The sequence below is a fragment of the Triticum urartu genome, unplaced genomic scaffold (assembly GCF_003073215.2).
Source record: "Triticum urartu cultivar G1812 unplaced genomic scaffold, Tu2.1 TuUngrouped_contig_7976, whole genome shotgun sequence".
Lineage (NCBI taxonomy): Eukaryota > Viridiplantae > Streptophyta > Magnoliopsida > Poales > Poaceae > Triticum > Triticum urartu.
This window is the reverse complement of record NW_024118874.1, coordinates 3,078-12,259: the sequence shown is the minus strand read 5'-3', so window position 1 is coordinate 12,259 and position 9,182 is coordinate 3,078. Positions and strand designations below refer to the sequence as shown.

At 43.1% G+C, this 9,182-nt stretch overlaps 1 pseudogene; it reads right to left on the bottom strand.

Moving 5' to 3' along the window:
- Positions 1-2,373: 2,373 nt before the first annotated feature.
- Positions 2,374-8,395, bottom strand: LOC125531722 (annotated as a pseudogene).
- Positions 8,396-9,182: the final 787 nt, after the last annotated feature.

The window sequence follows — 9,182 nt, the reverse complement described above, 5'->3', positions numbered from 1 at the left end:
GCCTCGTGACGGGGGCCATGGCGCCCCAGCCGATCGGCGGCACAACATCGGTTTTGGGAGGCCAGCCAGAGGAAGAATTTGACGTTTAGAGGGGCCCAGTGTTTCCAGATAAGGCCCCAGACGGAGGTTTACGTGGAGCCGTGAAACGGGTGGAGGTAGGCGGACTCGGCGGTGTAAGTGCCAGAGGTAGTCCATCGCCACACGTTCGTGTCCGGGCGTGGGGCGAGGTTGATCCCCTGAATCCGGCGCCAAAGCTCACCGTACTCGATAGTGGCTTGGGGACCTAGAGCAGCGCGGATGTGCCGATCCAAGTGCGCTGGTGGAGGCCCTCACAGACGAGCTGGTGGCATCTGCGTCGCCATGGGACAAGTGTCGAAAGCTAGGACGCGAGGTCGACGATAAAAAAGCCATCCAGCCAATGGTCCTCCCAGAAGAGGCAGGTCTTGTCGTCGCCAAGAACCCATGTAGTAGAGTCCCGGAAGAAGGCCTTGACCCCAGGCTCGTAGGGAAGGTGAAGGTGGCGGCATGGTCGCGAGGCGTCGGTGGCCGTACATTGGCCACATTCCATTGTAGTTAGAAAAAAAATAGAAGTCGATCCCTAGATTCCACCATTGATGGTTTTATTTTTAGTATACGTAATAACACACCAACAACATGTTGAAGGAAAATCTTTTGCGAACGCATCTGCCGCCGCCTCCTCTCCAAGATAAGAGCTTAGGGTTCTTCCCGCGAACCGCTGGTGCAGTCGCCGGTCTGCCTCGTCTCCGATGTGGCCCTAGTGCCATGGAGGCTCAGTGGACCCCAGCCTTTGCCGGCGGAAGGGATCTTGCTTCCTTTTTAGGTGTTTTTGTGAGTTTGTTTTGGGTTTGTGTCTTGCTCAAGAAGATGAGGCGATGGAAGCACCCTGAAGAGGAATAAGGTTCTCCCGTGTAGCCTCTATTTCGACGATGCATCTAGCATCATCGGAGGGCGTATGAAGGTATGTCTCCGGTGAATCTCACGAGATTACAGTGCTTGTCTACAGTGGATCTTTTTGGATCCAATGTTTGTTTTTCTTTTTGTGTGTGTCTATAGGTTGGTTCGTCTCGACCTACACTTCTCTTCATCGAAGATGGTTGCTGTTCTGGTGCGCTGGCCCTATGTGGCTTTAGCAGAACGACGACTTCCCGACTGTCTACTACAATAAGTTTGACCCGGCTCTGGTGAGGGAGGGGCAATGACGGCGGCACGCCTTTACCTTGCTGCGACGCTTGTAGTCGTAGCTATGTGGTATAGGGACATGTACATAATTTTGTCATTTCTGGTGTTCTTTTTTTTGAGAGATTTCTGGTGTTCTTTGCACTGCCATGGCAGATGATGAATACATCGAAAATTTTCTTGCAAAAGAGAAAACACAAGGAACAACGTTATGATTTAACGACCTTAATTTTTCACCAAACAATTTCTAGTTATTATTTTTGTCTGAGAGAGATGTTATTGACTCTTGACGTGGGGTGATACAAACATCAACACTTTACATCCCACCACCATGTAAGGTGACACTTTGTAATCTTAGTGAGGATTAAGTGAACCATGGGAACTACCAACCAAGTCATAGCTCGACGGTTAGGATGATATAACCGGTCACGGAGCAGTGTTGATTTGCGTTGCGGCAGCTTGAGTTTCGCAGTGGCCGCGATTGCTCCTGGTTTATTGTGTCCGCTAGTGCTATGGCAGACACACCAGTCTTGATGCCTAGCTGGCCCGATACTTCATGGTTTCCACCACCAAGTTCTCCAGCTCAGCTGCACTGCCAGTTCACACAGCTGCACACATGAGTCGGTGGTTCCCGTCCAACCTCGCGGCAAGAGGTCAACCTTGCTACCAATTATCGTAGCTACGTACGAGGAGGTAGTGGTGTCGCAGCAAAGTCGGTACTCCAGTTGACAATAGATCGGTACTAGGTTACACAGGGACACCGCTTGTTTATCTGTTTGGGTAGCTAGACCATCGGCATTTTCTTTGGCAAAAGTTTTTGATGTATCTCATTCCCAACATTTGTCATCCACTAAATCATCGATGCTGCCCATCACCGTCCGCAACCCCTCGACACCCCTATTCTATCCATAGCAAAAAGAGGTGACATACGTGTCAAAGTTGCTTCACGTCTTGGTCGCATATAAAAAATGAGTGCCGTGGTGGCCTGGCGCTTTACTGTCTCACCAGCAAAGTAAGGACGATTGTTTATCTCGTCAGTCAATGAATTTTGAAGTTACAATGTACTTTGTAGGAGGGGGCAAATATCGGAAGAAACCTCGCTATTTACTAAGCAGACGCAATAAAAAGACATATCATTCAAAATATATCGGATCAGCTAACTACAAAAGTGAATTTTTGGTTTTGATTGAGAAAGATCTTCTACACATGAAGCCAGTGTCCGTACATGTCGATCTTGCGAGTGGACCTCATTCAACGTAGGTGTAGAGGCCGGGGGTGACGGGACCCTTCTTTTCAAATAAAAAAATCAACAAAACAAACTTTTAGTACCTTCTCCCTAGCCACAAGTTTGACAGTAAATAATGCTACACATATATAGCAGAATCATGTCAGCATGTAACCAACTTTGAGGTAGAGCCTGCTCAGTACTATCATACCTCCAACTTCATATCCTACCCAACAATGGCGGCCACTCACTAGATGCAAGGAGATGGACGACCTTGATATCCAACAATGGTGGCCCAAAGCTATCTGTTTAGCTTGCTTGCTGCTACTTATATTTGCTTTTTCTTTGGGATTATTTGCGTTGTTTCCCTCGTTGACCTTTGTTTTACCCTTTCTATATTGATTCTTGTTTGTGCTAGTACTTTGGCTTTATTTACAGACCAGGGTGACAGACCTTTTCCTGAGTAAACTATTACACTATGAGTATTGGTTCTCACACTCATAGTGTGCTTGTTATATAGGTGAATGCATAAGTTGGATGTTTTGTATTGAGAAATACACCCAAAAGAGTGTCTAATATATGATCCTTATCAAGTAAAGTTGTAGCCGGTACCAAATAAGGACTACTTGACAACTAACCACCTCTAATAATATTTACACCGAAAACCTTTCTGGTCGTCTTCTTCCAATGATTGTTCCCACTGGCCGAAGTTTGAAGTTGAACTAAGCAGCCAGTAAGTGGAAGGCACTTGCAGACGCAGTCACGATACAATGCATCAAATACAACAATAACCACTCGTTGATAGTGTAGAAAAGGATGGAAGCGTCTCTACTCTCCATACAGGGAGAGCCGCATTTATATTGTATTGATATCGAACGAGAGACGTCTCGTGGCGTTACAAGATTCTGGTCGTTGTAAACAACCAGGAGAAATACAATCGTGATACAGGGAGAAGAGATAGAAAGATAAATGCTACATTAAAAGAATATCTCTAACTATCATATACTTGAAACGCAAGACAACGTTTAACACTCTCCCTTAATCACAACTGCACAAGTTAATATTACGCTTAAACTCCTGTAGGCTTCTTGTAGGTAGTGCCTTTGTAAACCCATCTGCAAGCTGATCTCTGAAAGGAATGAATCTGATTTCCAATTCTTTGTTTGCAACTCTTTCTCTGACAAAGTGAAAATCTATCTCAATGTGTTTAGTTCTGGCATGAAATACATGATTAGCTGGCAAATAAGTTGCACCAAGGTTATCACCCCAAAGTATAGGAATTTGAACATATGACACTCCAAGTTCATTTAACAAGACTTGCACCCAAATGATTTCAGTTGTAGCATTAGCCCAATGCTTTATACTCTACTTTGGTGCTAGACCTGGAAACAGTAGCTTATTTTTTTGCGCACCATGAAATTAAAATAGGCCCGTAAAAGATGGCAAATCCCTCTGTTGAACGTCTATCATCCAAGCAACCAGCCCAATCCGCATCGGAAAACACACTAATGCGAGTAGAGGAGGATCTGTTAATGGCGAGACCAACACTCACTGTTTTCTTCACATACCTCAAAATATGCTTTGCTGCTGTCTAGTGAGCAGGGGCGGAGCCAGAACTTTTATGAAGTCCGGGCAAACTTAAGCCTGAATGTCTAACATGCAAATAAAAAATTTCGTACCGGGTAGACAATATATATATACTATGCATCAAACTTGCAAAGCACAAATCCACATTAATATTGAAGTGAAAATACGAACATAACAGTCAGAAAAAATGTAATATTTAAGCGAACTAATATATCAATATTCCATTTCAGAGAGCAAATGAAGTTGTGACTTGACAACAAAAGACACGGAATCCAACCGAAGCATAGAGCCAATCAGCCAAACTAGCCATCTTGCCAACGAAAGTGTAGCCGTCTAAATCACCATGACACCATCAATATAACCTAGAAGACACTGCAGGATAAGAAAATTGATTTGTTATTCACAAAAATTCAGTGTTGTGATTTGTTTATTTATTCAAAACAGAGAGCTTGTAACAATAGAAAAGGTTAGATGGAACATACCAATATTGTGCTAAAGAAAATCACGAGGCAAATGTCCTTTCCGAGACTTCATTGCTGTAAATGTTCGAATAATATCTTTATCATTAACTGACTTGAATAACTCCCGCTCGGTGTAACATATCATCAAGTCGTTGAACCGTTCGTTGTTGATGTTGCTACGCAATTTATTCTTGATAATCTTCATTGCTGAAAATGCTCTCTCAACAGATGCAGTTGACACCGGCAATATCAAAGCCAACTCAATAAGTTTGTATACCAATGAAAATACCAGATTTTCCTTAGTTTCAACCATCTTCACGGCCAAACTTTGAACATCATCACAAGTAGAAAAAGAAGCATGCCTTTTCACTTGACTTATATAAGTGAGGAGCTGCTCTCTTATTGTTCCACGATCATCATTAGAGAAGTCTTCATGATAAATTTCAGCAAGACGAGCAAGTTTATCAACATTGAACTTGGAGAAAGAGTCCTTGGGGTCAAGACATGAGAAGCAATCAAGCACACAATTTGCTTCTTCACTAAAGCGGTGATCCATCTCCACACAAATTTTGTCAATAGCAACATAAAAAATCTCTGCACGGTAATGGTGAAGATTAGTAACAGTTCTGCCTTCTCTCCTTGAACGACCATGAACTGGTATTACTTCGTCCATATTTGGTACTAGAATACTATTAGCACCACAAAATTCTTGGACATCACCAAATAAATTATCCCAACCACTCTCTCTGAACGTTGCCAACCGAGCCTTGACATCATTAACTAATTCCATGGCAAGAACAATATTGAGATCTTTTCTTTGCAAAACTTTTGAAAGCTCATTTGTGATGCCAAATAACTTCAACATAAGCTTCAGAATGAAAACAAATTTAAAGCTCTCCATTTTTTCTATCAAACCTGCTGCTTGAGATGGTCCACGTCCATATTCATCAACTGTACTAAGCACCTTTAACACGGAGGACCACATTTGATCCAAACGCAGTAAGGTAGTATGATGTGAACCCCATCTAGTATCCCCCGGTCTAGAAAGAGTAGATGATGGGGGCAAGCCCCTTCCAGTAGATATCTCACCACTCTCAAGTCTATCCAGAATATCTTGGTGTTGTGCCTCGGTCAATGCATCCCTTCTCTTGCAAGATGTTGTTGTTGTAGTCACAATCAAGGAGATGTACTCAAAGAAATCATGAATAGATGAGCAACTACTAGCAACAGACACAACCACCAATTGCAGACGGTGAGCATAGCAATGAACATAGAAAGCATATGGGTTTTCATCTATGATCTTTTTCTGCAAACCATTAAATTCACCTCTCATATTTGAAGCCCCATCATATCCTTGACCCCGTATCCTTGAAATTGATAACTTATAATGATCAAGAATGCCATAAAGAGCATCCTTTAGTGACTCGGATGTCGTATCTTTGACATGATGTAAAGCAAGGAATCTTTCCACAACCCTCCCTTTGTCATTCAAAAACCTATAGGAAAACACAATAATGTCAGTTGGTTGCATAGAGAATAAATGACAAACAAACAACAAAATAAAAGTGAAACTACTAACCTCAACATCACAGCCATTTGCTCTTTCACAGATATATCACGTAATTCATCAATAAGCACCGAGAATTGTTTTTCACCAAGCTCTGCCATGATCTTCTTTCTAACTTCATGTGCACAACACATTGCAAGCTCCTTTTGAATGTCACCAGATGTCATTGTGCAATTTCTGCCACCACGGTTAAAAGCATCTCTGACTTGTTCATTCTTAGTTTTTTCCAAATCTATCATCTCTCTAAAGTTTCCCTTGTTTAGAGAAGTAGCTGATTCATCATGTCCACGGAATGCCAAGCCTTGTGCAATGAGATATCTTGAACAACTTATAGAACAAGTTAAACGAATCTTATACATTTCTTATGATTCCTTGCTTGATCTAGCAAAGTTACTTGCCACACTTTGTCTCTGATTATTATAATCATCATAATGCTTGACGCAAGAGTTGTGCTTACTACCATGACCACCAATATGATCTTTGAAGCCTTTAGATGCATGCTTCCAATCTGTAAATCCTTCTTTTGTGAAAACTTCATAACCAAAGTGCTCAGCCCTTCCGGGTTGCTTAAAGAGAAAACAATAAAAACAATAAGCTACAATCTTCCACTCACCGTATTCTATCCAGTCGTACCTTTTATACCAAGATTTGGAAAATGCTCTTGAGGAACGCGAACTTCCAAATTCAGTACGATGGTATTTATTCAAATCTGGTTGCATTGGACCCTTCAATATATATGCTCTCCTCACTTGGTCTTGAATATCAGGAGGATACTCACAAATTTGTTTCCTCTTTCCCGGATCGCGCTCAATTGCATTTGGATTAAATTCATTGGCAACGTTAGGCGCTGGTGGCTCTACTTCTATTTCAGGCTACGCATCATTCACATTTTCAGTCCTTTGCTCTACTTCTACTTTAGGTTACACATATCCATATTTTCAGTCCTTGCTCTCTTAACCAAAAACCTCCTCATCTCTGAAATTTAGTGAGTAAAAAAATCTGAAGTTAGTTTTTACACAAATAAGAATATGGGTTAATTACAAGTTCATAGTACAGTACAATAACAAAGCTACTTGCATCAACTACATGTATCAGATTATCAAGTATTTCTTGATGTTGCCAAAGTGAAATTGGTGAAATATTTCTTAAAATTACTAGAGGAAAGAGTCTGCAACCTGCATACTAGTTTGTCAGTCTAATGAACTTACAGTTTCTGGAGTTTCCAACAGCTAACAAATAGATTTTCTCTTTGGACTTTGGTCATAATCATCCCTAATCAAAAGTTCCTAAAATAAGCCCTAAGTACATCAATCTCATTATCTCAACCCAAATCAGTTATTAAGTACGCGATCTTACCGGAAGTCGAAGGAAAGGAACTGCCTCAGCCTTCAGGAGAGGAAGGGCCAAAGGAGGGGACGCCCGCAGACCGCCGCCTCGCCTTCAAGCCCCTACCGCACTTGGGAGAAACCGAAGAGACGCGAGTACGCGAGAAGCCGAGAACCGTCTGGACTCTGGAGCGATCGATGGTATTCCCTGTTGCCTCGTGGGCTGGAGCGAAGCGATCAATGGTATTCTTTTTTTTTTCTAGTGGGCTGGAGTGATCGGGACGTTCTAGTAAATAATTGGGTTGGGCTGTGAAGGAGGCCTAATCCAGTTTTGCCCGGGTAAATACACTCCGTATCGACAAGTTTCACGTATTGTGGTACGACCACTGTTGCCGTTGGAGTGCCAGCGAGCCCGGGCAACTGCCCAGGGTCGCTGGGCGCTCGCTCCGCCACTGGATCGTAGTACTACCAAGTAGTCTCAAGGCAAGAAGACGAACAACTGTAACTACGCGAGACTTTTTTGGCCAGAAGAAATGCAACGGCGTTGCACGTGTCGGTGCATGCATGCATCATCAGGCCGCCTGCATGCGCGCGTGAAAGGTGGACACACGTACGCGTCTCCCAGCAATTCACAGACCCGTGACCGACTGAAGGGTAGGTCGCGTGGGGGTGGTGCAAAACGGACGGAGCACACAGGGTTTTGGCCAGTCATACGGGGATCATCAAGGATAGTATCTCCGTGCCGGGCGGGCGGGCTGTCGCTCGGGGCGTCGCCATCGCTCCGTCACATGCGCTGCCGATGCGCGGATCAGATTGGCTTGGACCGGACTGGATGCGACGCCGAGCGAAAGCATCATCCTCCGACCAGAAACGAGGGCCTGTGCAACGCAACGGTACACCGTACACGGACGATGGGGATCCTCTACCTCAGCTCGCGTCGTGAACAGAGCCCATGCATGCGTCAACGTTGAACAAAATGGTGTGCCATACAGGTGTTGGCTTCAATTCGTTGCTGACCTGCGCTGAAAACCATGGGCGGCCTAGCTACAATGTTTCTTTGTCCACGTTCATCTACCAGTTGGTTTTGTCACATTTATTACGTGGATAAGCAGTGCTCCCTCGAGTAGGGTGTTTTCAGTTTTAAAACATTTTGGAAAATAAATTATACATATGTGCATGTAAAATTTCACAAAGAAATACCTTGAATTGCAATTGCCAGCTGCACACGACATTCATGGACTTGAAGAATGAACAATGAACAATGCATCTGCTGAAAAGCCACATATTTGATTTTTTTTGTGTAGCTCTCATATTTCATCATGAAAATTTATGCACATATACATTATGTCTCTACTCCTACCATTACCAAATTCATGGAGTAGGTGTGTGTGTGTGTGCGCGCGCGCGCGTGCGTGTGTGTGTTTAAAAGAAACTTTGCAATGTAAAACAATGAATTTCAGAAGAAAAAAAATTAAACTCAATGAGCTCATCCTACATTCAGCGCTTGCGCTGCTCCCTCCATTTATCCATACAAGGCCACACCAAGTACTCTATTTCAATACTTCAGCCTAGTGTCCCATTAACTAACTGAGCAACCATTTTTCTTACTCAATAAGATGGAGAAAAGTTTTTGTTTCTGCTTCGTCAAAAAATCAAATGATGAGAGCGAGGTTCTGGTAATGGTAGGAGTAAGGTAAAGTGAAAATGGGTTTTTGCTTGTGTATGCTTTGTGGCACTGAAATATTCCGATCGTTCAAAACATACAAATAGAACAACAATGTACTCCCTCCATTCCCTTATACAAGGTCACAAATTCAAAT